Raw genomic sequence first — 8252 nt, 5'->3', positions numbered from 1 at the left:
TTGATTGGATTATTTGGTTTTTGATATTAAGCTGTATGAGCTGTTTGTATATTTTGGAAATTAGTCCCTTGTAGGTCTCGTCATTTGAAATATTTTCTCCCATTCCATAGGTTGTCTTTTCATTTTGTTTATGGTTTCCTTTGCTGTGCAAAAGCTTTTAAGTTTAATTAGATCCCACTTGCTTACTTTTGCTTTTATTTCCATTACTCTAGAAGGTGGATACAAAAAAATTATTGCTGTAATTTATGTCAAATATGTTCTGCCTATGTTTTCCTCTGGGAATTTTATAGCATCCAGTCTTACATTTAGATCTTTAATCCATTTTGAGTTTATTTTTGCATATGGTGTTAGAGAATGTTCTAACTTCAGCCTTTTACATATAACTGTCCAGTTTTCCCCACACCACTTACTGAAGAGACTGTCTTTTCTCCACTGTATATCCTTGCCTCTTTTGTCATAAATTAATTGACCATAAGTTCATGGGTTTATTTCTGGACTTCAAAGGAAGATTCTTTAATGGATGCTAGACAGATGTGGGCACTGAAATTTTTTTAGCCCCATATGCTTAATTCATTTCAGCAAATATTTATTGTCCTGTTCAGTTATGTGCTCCAGCTTTTCCTTTAGACCAGAGTCTCAGCTTTTACTGCCCAATAGAATTCCCAGGGAGCTTCCAAACAATACCTATTGTTCGACAGTTAAAACACAACCTGGGGGAGAGTCTCAGGCACTAGACTGGGCGGTGTGGGGATGGGGGTGGGGGTGGTTTTGCTGTTGTCACCATTGTTGTTGTTGTCTCAAGGCTCCCCAAGGCAATTTTAACGTTTGAATTGTTTTAGACTTTGTTTAAAAGCTGTTTTAGACTTGTAAGCTTTGTTTCAAATCAGAATGTCTAAGATTTACATCAATAAACTTTCAATTTATTAATCTAAATGCATTAAATTTACCTCTTAAAGAGATGTTTATAGTTTTGTTGCTGTTTGAATGTGAGGTCTATTAAATTGTATAGTCAGAATATTTAATGATGATATTACCAATTTTATAATGAAATGCCAGGAAATATATAATTGATAGATGAGATTTACATTAATGATAGTATATACTTGCCTTTGGGGAAAAAAATATAGATATGTAATGTAAATTTCAGCCTATTAATTAAGTTATTCAAATACAAATCCTGGAAACTGGAGGATGAATGGAATATTTTTCTGTGGTCCAACAGGAGAGTAGTGATAAGATGTGGAGGAAAGGGCTCTAGTGTTGGACCAACCTGGCTTATATGCTGGCCCTACTCCCCATGCTCAAGAACAAATTCCTGAACTTTCCTGAGTCCCACTTTCTTTGTCTAAAAATGAGGATGATATCACCTATTTCTCATGGTTCTTTTGAAGTGTAGATGTGCTAATAATTATAAATGACCCAGCAAAGCATCCAACATATTGGAAAGATAAACTCTACTGCTAATAATAACAATAACATAAAAAAAAAGCCCACTGGCCATTTCTATGTGCCAAGCTCTGGGCTATGTGTCCCTTATATAGCACCCCGGTTAATTGGAATTCAACTTGGTCCTGCTTATAAAGAGAGACGTAGTCTCTTAGTAAGAGATGGAAAAAGAATGGGAGTATAAAGTGAAGAAAAACTTATTTCAGACTTCTTGGCACAGCAACGTCTGGGGTCACCTTGCTGCCTGGTGTGCAACTACACAATACTTGTAACACATCACATGATTTTAAAGTAAGCCCCATAGCTGAATAGCCACGTGTGCTTTAAACTTCTATTAACTTCGGAGAGATCTGTCACAATTATGACATGAATAAAATTGAGTGTATTTTAGGTTTAGCTTGATAAATACAGCATTAGGGTAGTGAGAAGTATCCTTGAAGTCATTGGCTTGGAACGGGATGCAGACCCAGGCCATCTGACTCGAGTGCCTTTAACTACTGCCCAACACTGCCTCCAGGCTAGCTCAGGATCTCTTGCTTCTTCACTCACAGAACTGGTGTTCCGCTGAACATCGCCTTCCCATCCAAAAAGCTCTTTCCTATAGACAGAAGTCATTAAGCCCAAGAAAACAGAATAGTGTCTTATTTTCATTTAGTTGATGTTTTCCCCCAAATAACAAAAACATACATTTTAAAGAACGTCACACTCAAACATCCCATATCACTTACATTACCACCTGGGTGTAGTCAGCTTAGTTACTAACCCCTAACTCTTCTGAATCACTGCTGAATCTAATCCTGTTTTCTCCTCTGGCTTGAGTAATTCTGATCCATGCTGAATTTCTTAATTTGGAGGATGAAATTCCCAGAGATTATCTGGCTTCTCAGCATCTTTGTGTCCAAAGACCCGGCAAGCACTTCCAACCAAACTTTGTCTCCTTAAAAAGTGTAATTTATGGCTAGATCCTACAGTTTATGATGGAAAATATTCCTACCACATTTCTTTCTCCCCCTCTCTCTATTTGTCTCTCCTTTCTGGATCCAATAAATTGAGACATATTAGTCACACTATCACTGTTGACTTCAATGAAACATGATCTTTCTCCAATTTATGAGCTCCTTGACAGCTTCCTTTTAAGTCTCCATCAATGTTTTCTATCTGAAAAATTTAACTTCAGAGAATAGGTCCATTCCCCTAGCCAAGTGTTAATGAGTATCTCAAATAGAGTTTTTAGTGAAAGATCCCAATACATACTTCTTTTTGCCATTAAGACTGTTTAGCTTATAATAGATCTCAATTCCTTAAAACATATTTAACCAATACATATTAAAACTTAAGCAAAGATATGATATACTTTCTCCGTAATTATAACATAGAATATCTGTATCATATGTTATAGCGAAAATCATTTTGATCATCATTGTTGTAGAAATCCAACATTTATAAATCAATTCTTGTGAATTCTCTTCCAGAGCTAAGTTTACAATTCCTAAATGACCATGCCAGATGCTCTGCCTTCTACTTCGGCTACTAAGTTGCCAGAACAAGGTTAGGAAATAAATAAAGCTAGCATGAAACGAAACTGAATGGCATGCAGTTACCGGTCTGTCTACATCTGTTAACGCTTAATGGTGGCAGTAATCTGATCAGATGTTTAGTGTTATTATCCCCATTTCACCCATTAAGAAACGGAGGCAACGTCACTTGCCAGAGATCACACACCTAGTTAGGAGTGGAACCAGGGGCCAGACTCCAGCCATCTGACTCCAGCTTCTTCACCACCTGGACCACACTACCTCAAGGAAGTGCCTCCATTCCTTCACTCACTCCTTTAACAAGTATTTCTTTAGTGCCTACTTCATAAGGCAGGACCCTCACCCTGATGGGGCAGTCAAATAATTTTAAAAGATTATGGTGTCATGATAGGTACAGACAACAGAGTGATGAAAAAGCACACAGCCCGGTCTGGTGGGCCTCAGAGAAGGACCCCAGCAAGAAGTGATGCTAAGCTGGGTCTTAAGCAAGCAGGCAAAAAGAAGCTGTAGGGTGAAGATGAGCTTCCCAAGGCAGAGAGAATGACAGGTGCACAGAGCAGGAGGAGAGAAAAAAAGGTCTCTGGGTAACTTCCAAGTCAGTGGTATGGCCAGGACAGAATAGAGGTAAGGGTGTATGAGAGGAGGTATATGTATGACTGAAAATTATGCTGTACACCAGAAATTGACACAACACTGTAAACTGACTTCACTTCAATTAAAAAAAATAAAAATGTGACAATGAATATATATTATGTTCATGTATAACTGAAAAATTTTGCTTTACACTAGAATTTGACACAACATTATCAAATGACTATCACTCAATTAAAAAAAAGTTAAAAAAAAAATAGAGTGTATGAAAGAGACAGGCAGAGGCCAGATCATGCTGAGTCTGAGGAGGCCCTTGAAAGGTACTAAGCAGATAGGATCCATCCTCTTTCCAGGAAAAAGATTGTTCTGGCTTAACTGTGTTAAAAGACTGGAAAGTGAGGGCCAAGGAGACTAGACAGGAGGCTGACCTGGTCACTGGAGCAAGAGGTTTTAATGGCCTGAACTGAGCTGACAGTGATGCAGGTAGCAAGAAGTGGCAGAGTATTGTCTTGTGGTGTAAAGCCAGGATGCACAAAAACAATGAAGCACAAATACTACACGTATGATGAACAATACTTACCATACACACCCCCCCCCCAGATGTGTTTTAATTACTCGAAGGCATCCAGAAGAAAAACAGCCAAGAACACAGGGATTATGTTTAAGAATTTAAAAATAGAGGATAAATTAGGAAGAAACTATCAAGAATTCATTAAACGGTAGTTACTGCAAATAATCGTGTCCCAGAGGAAATCTCACGGGATAAGTTTTTCCTGCCGGTGATGAAGTAAAGGAAATCCTACCAAAAACAAACAGGACAGGATTGCACAATTTGCTACAATTGAAAAAAGAGAGATGATTGATTCAAGGTATGCAGCAGGCAGAATCACGTAGACTTAGCCTCCAGAGACTGAAGTGTGGGATGAACATGTGCCAGAAGGCTGCACCCAAATTCCAGCTCCTCCTATTACATAAATTTTCTTTCACCTTCCCTTGGTTCATTCCAGCAAAAAACGGGATTCGTGTAAGCAGCCACGAGTCCTAGATTTGCCCCATCCTCTACCACCCATGTCTCTTCATGCTGCTTCCCTCCCAAACTTGTGGAATTGCATTTTAAATGCTTACTAAATCATATTGATTTGGGGTGTCCCAAATCAATATCACCACACAACATCACTGTATGTACATACAGTCAGGTTACCTCAACACAGGACTAGCCCTTAGCATCTTTCCTATGTGGTCCAAACTCAGTGTCATTTGAATGCCTCCATGTTGGTGAAATAAACATGGCTACAAAAGGAAGGGCAATGGGAGGACTAACATTTACGGACTATCTCCTATGCACTAGGCTCCGAGAGAGGTGCTCTTCATATGGTATCTTACTGTTTTAACTATCATGTCCCGTGAAGGAGGTGAAATAATCTCCATTTTACAGTTAAGGGTACTGTTTGGAATCTTTCCCCAAAGTACTCAGATCTTTAATTACCAAAGTCAGGCCTGGAGCCTCAGTCTGATTCCAAAGTCTGTGCTTTATTTTTCCCACTGCATCACTTTCTAAAGTCCTTTAGTCTAAAGTCCTCAGGAGAAAAAATAAAAAGAATGATGTTTTCTCCCTTTGTACTTTGTAAGGGCATTGTTAGGATTAAAGAAAAATTTTAAAGAAACTGACCCCAAGAAAAATGGCAAGATAGGAAATATTTGATGAAGATCACTTCCTTTGAAAAAGCCCAAGAACTTTGTATTTTGTTCAGGTAGCAATTTAAGTAAAAAGGTATTTTTAAACCTTTCATTAAGAATTCATTAAAGCATTTTTAAAAACTATAACCCATATGCAAGAATACTGGTATTCTTGAACAGAGGAAGTGGTGTGGAAAAATGACAGTGGGTTCCATGGCCAGACAGAAATCCTGTGAGCCTGATTTTGCAACTTATGAATTAGTTAGTTTGGGGCCAGTTAGTCAACCCCCCAGACCATCAGTGTGCAGCTCGGAAAGACACAAGTGACAGACTTTCTTTGTGTGTTTGTTGTGAAGAGCAAATAATAGAAGTGAAGAGCCTAGGGAAGTAGTCCCAGCATATTATAGGTGCTCAGAAAGTATAGGCATGCATTGAAAATCATTATTTTTTAAACTGTGATTCATATGGCCAGCCACGTTTAAAGAGTGGCAGCCTGGCTCAATGGTTTAAAAAAAATGCCAATGACTTTGTGCACCCCCCACCCAAGAAATTTTGACTTAATTGGTCTTAGGTGAGACGTGAGCACTGAAAGCTTGAACACCTCCCCGACATGAGTCTAATGTCCTGAAAACTTCAGGCTCTCTGGGCTTGAACACTAGTGGTGGCAAATGGTGCTGGCAATAGGGAGAGGCGTGAAGACTCTGCCCTGACCTCCTGTTAGCTTTGGTTCATCATGGGGAAAGTAGCGTGTGGATACCTGTTACACAGCGGGCACTGCTCATTGGTCAGTTAGCCAGAGGTGCTGTGGCAATCAACCAAAAAGAGGTCTGCAGCCTGCTCGCATCCCGTGGAAGGAGACCAGCCTCCAGTCTCTCTTCTTGCTTATTCATACCAAGAGAAGAATAAGGTAGCAGGAATAAAGAAATACGTGGAGAGAAGAGTGTGTGGCCCTTCTTTCCTTTAAGCCATAGAGAAACAGGTTCATCCATGGCCAGGGAGAAGAGATGAGATAAGCTTGGCCCCAAAGTTGACATTTTAAAATGACTAAGACTGACTTTTAGATTTGATTCTGACTATCTCCTGCTGGATAACAGATCATGCTAAAATGTAGTGGGAAAAAATCACAACTGTTTTATTATGCTTGCGTCCATGGATCAAATTCAGAAAAGCAGAGTGGGGATTCTTCTCTGCTCCACAGTGTCTGGGTCCTCAGCTGGAAGGTCTCAACTGGTCATTTTCACTAACATGACTGATCCCTAGCCTGGGCTAATTTAACAGCCCAACTTTTGACCAGAGTTAAACATGGCTTCTTCCTGTTACTTGAGCTTCCTCACAGCACGGTAGCTTCCAGCTAGTAAAACTTATTATGTAGTCCAGGACTCCAAGAAAAAATATCACCTGGTATTTTATGACCTCACCTCAGAAATCACACGGCAGTTAATTCTGCAATTCTCTGATGGTCAAAGCAGTGCCAAGATTGCCCAGATTCAAGGAGCGGGAACAGAAACCACACCTCTCAACGGTAGGAGAGCCTCAGAGAATTTTCACAATACCTAAATGGGTCTGACCTCATGCCTAGAGTAACAGGAAGTTAAAGACTCTGGCCAAGATGTTGGTAAGAGAAAACATATCCAGCAGGAAAGAAGATGGTGATACAGTGCAGTTGGAGAGGAAGACTTTATTGAAACAAAAGTTTTATGTTTATGCCATATCACATTGAGAATCCTCAAGAAACCACTTACAACAACTTACCATATGCAAGAAGAACCCAGAGTCTATACGCTTACATGAAAACCAAAACTAGGAAATCTATCATTTAAATATGACCTGTCACCACATGCTTGCCTCTTTGCTTTGGAGTCAGTTTCCTCTAAAACACTGACTAAGTAAGAATATTGGGTATTTTTTGCAAAGTTAAAATAGAAGAAATTTCTACCTAATAAGAATTTCCATTTATAAATCTCTTTATAATTCTTGTTGGTACACAGCTCTGCCAAATATCCCATAAAGCAGCAGCATGATTTAGCCCATTTCTCAAAGTTTAGGAAAATAAACGTCTCCCTCAAGATCATAAAATGAACTTATGCAAGCTTCATATTTTAGCGTATGACCCCAGGCAGGTGCTACTCCAAAAGCAATGGCTATTTCCTGAAATAACACCTTGTTGTTGTTTTTTTTTTTAAAGAAACATTTTCAACAGTCCTGTACAACTAGAATAGACAGGGAAAGTAGGTGATTGTCTGCCTTCGCCTACAGCTGGTCACTCCAATCTGCTGCATTCCTTTTCCTAGAGAGATAATGACTGTGAATCATATCAGCTCCTGCTTTGGAAACAGTCCACAGACACTGTGAGCAGATGCACTTCTGGGCAGCAAACCCCTCTTTGTTGTCCACCACAGGTGAGGAGAAGTCAACCACTTAAATAAGCCACAACTGCTAATTCAAGATCCAGCCAATTACAAACATGAACGCCAACTCACAGTAGCATGCTATATATGTTGAAAGAAAACTGAATCTTTGGAATTTACTTAAAGGAGTTCACACATATTAGAAAAAGGTAGCGAATCCCTGTATCAAAAATCATGCCAGTTTTCATAATTCTATGTTACTTACAAAGCAAATAGTGAGACGTCCTTTCAGAGAGGCAAACGTTGCCAATGAGATTATAAGATATTCAGGTACGGTGGTGGTATGAGAAAACGCCATGCCACAACCAAGGAGGGAATCAGGAATGTGAGAAAGCAGAGTCAAAGAGATTCTTCAGCCAAGTATGTGTGAAGAACTCTGACCCACATGCAATGAATTTCCCATAAACATCAAAACCCCCATGAGGGATCGAGCAGATGGCTGAAATAACACCCTGTGTACACAGTGGGATGGAGTCAAGGGTGGGAGAGATGAGTAGGTAGAGGAGTCATTGTTTGTAGGACACATCATCCTTGACTTAAAAGGCTTCTGAAGGATGTGGGGAAAGTGGAACCCTCACACATGCTGCTGGGAATG

The sequence above is a fragment of the Camelus ferus genome, chromosome 1 (assembly GCF_009834535.1).
Source record: "Camelus ferus isolate YT-003-E chromosome 1, BCGSAC_Cfer_1.0, whole genome shotgun sequence".
Lineage (NCBI taxonomy): Eukaryota > Metazoa > Chordata > Mammalia > Artiodactyla > Camelidae > Camelus > Camelus ferus.
The sequence above is the reverse complement of the archived record's forward strand: the minus strand, read 5'-3'. Positions refer to the sequence as shown.